The 2137-nt window shown below is 47.1% G+C and overlaps 1 pseudogene; it reads left to right on the top strand.

The window, feature by feature from the left end:
• Nucleotides 1–496: 496 nt before the first annotated feature.
• LOC135405060 (olfactory receptor 14A16-like) lies at nt 497–1551 on the top strand (annotated as a pseudogene).
• Nucleotides 1552–2137: the final 586 nt, after the last annotated feature.

Below are 2137 nucleotides of genomic sequence, written 5' to 3'. Positions count from 1 at the left end.
TTCAGCTCTTGTCTCTGCACCAAGAGACCATCCCTTTGCCTCTCAGGACTCACAAGATTTCACTTGGAGCACATTAGAAATGTCAGAGATTTCAACCATCCAAACTCACTCCTGGCAAGAGGAACTGGAACAAAATCAAGTTCCCCAAATCCCTTCCCTCTGTTCTGTGCTTGGGCACACTGTGATCAGCAGTTCTGGAAACACTTTGATGCATCACAAGTGCATTTAATTGGAGGTCACTCTGTGCTCCAAGTTGCCTCTCACTGCACAGCAAGAAGGATTCCTCGAGAGCCCATTCCAGGGTCCCTGCTCTCAGTGCCCCCTTCAGCCAGCAAAACCCAGAGCTCAGGGAGAGGGATGCAGAGAGATCTTCCTGAAAAGAGGTCCTGAATATTGAATTGCTATGAGACATGCAAGATGTTTTGCTGATTGAATCTGGCCTAATTCAGTTCTGCCTTTTTTCTCCTCAACAGAAAACAATAAGCTGAGGCAGCAAATGTCCAACAGCAGCTCCATGCCCCAGTTCCTCCTCCTGGCATTCGCAGACAGGCGGGAGCTGCAGCTCCTGCACTTCTGGCTCTTCCTGGCCATCTCCCTGGCTGCCCTCCTGGCCAACGGCCTCATCCTCAGCGCTGTAGCCTGTGACCACCACCTGCACACCCCCATGGGCTTCTTCCTGCTCAACCTCTCCCTCACAGACCTGGGCTGCATCTGCACCACTGTCCCCAAAGCCATGCACAATTCCCTCCATAACACCACAACCATCTCCTATGCAGGATGTGCTGCACAGGTTTTTCTCCTCATATTCTTATTTGCAGCAGAGTTTTCCCTCCTCATCATCATGTGCTACGACCGCTACGTTGCCATCTGCAAACCCCTGCACTACGGGACCCTCCTGGGCAGCAGAGCTTGTGCCCACATGGCAGCAGCTGCCTGGGCCACAGCATTTCTCTATTCTCTGTTGCACACAGCCAATACATTTTCTCTGCCCCTGTGCCAGGGCAATGCCCTGGACCAGTTCTTCTGTGAACTCCCACACATCCTCAAGCTCTCCTGCACACAATCAGGCTACCTCAGGGAACTTGGGCTTATTGTGGTTAGTTTCTTTTTAATATTTGGTTGTTTCATTTTCATTGTTTTCTCCTATGTGCAGATCTTCAGGGCTGTGCTGAGGATCCCCTCTCAGCAGGGACGGCACAAAGCCTTTTCCACGTGCCTCCCTCACCTGGCTGTGCTCTCCCTGTTTATCAGCACCTTATTCTTTGCCTATCTTAAGCCCCCCTCCATCTCCTCCCCATCCCTGGATCTGGTGGTGTCAGTTTTATACTCGGTGGTTCCTCCAACACTGAACCCCTTCATCTACAGCCGCAGGAACCAGGAGCTCAAGGATGCCCTGAGGAAACTCATAACTGGGTGTTTTTCAGAAGCAACAAACTTTCTTTCTTCTGCATGTTATGTACCTCATTAAAGGCCAATCCTGTTATGGACGTCATTAAAGGCCCACCATATCTTCTCTATTTTTTGCTCTTGGTAGGGGTGTTATTTTTGTGAGAATTTGTTCACACCAAAAAATCTTTATATCTATAAAGATATAAATAAAGATATATATATCTCTTTATATAGCTATAAACACCATTTTCAATTCAGTGTTTGCCTTTCTAGCCTGGCCCACAGGCTGTACAAATTGGGAATTTTATTCACTGTCTGCTTAAACCAAATAAAGAACACTGCATTGACTTCTTTGCTGTAGAGGATTGGTTAGAAATGCGAGGACATATGAACATGGCTAAGGCTATGGATGAGCTGCTAAAGTATAAGACGCAGTCTGACTAGGCCCATGAGAAAGTCTGAGATAGCAGGGCCGTGAGAAAGCAGCAACGTCCTTGGGTATTCTAAATTGGGCTGAAAAACAGGAGCTGGGCATTACCAAAACAAAGACACTTAACGAGCCACCTGTGTAAACAATGAAAGACAGTTAAGATGATATCACCACCTAACTGAGCACCAATAATGAGCCTAATTTCTGTAATATTCATGAACCTATTATAGAGTGTATATTAAGCTGTTGTCAATCTACAATAAACGAAGTTCCTGGATTCTCACATTGAGGTGTCTAGAGCTTTCCGTCGCGACACTT

The sequence above is a fragment of the Pseudopipra pipra genome, chromosome W (genome assembly GCF_036250125.1).
Source record: "Pseudopipra pipra isolate bDixPip1 chromosome W, bDixPip1.hap1, whole genome shotgun sequence".
NCBI lineage: Eukaryota > Metazoa > Chordata > Aves > Passeriformes > Pipridae > Pseudopipra > Pseudopipra pipra.
The sequence above is the reverse complement of the archived record's forward strand: the minus strand, read 5'-3'. Positions and strand labels throughout refer to the sequence as shown.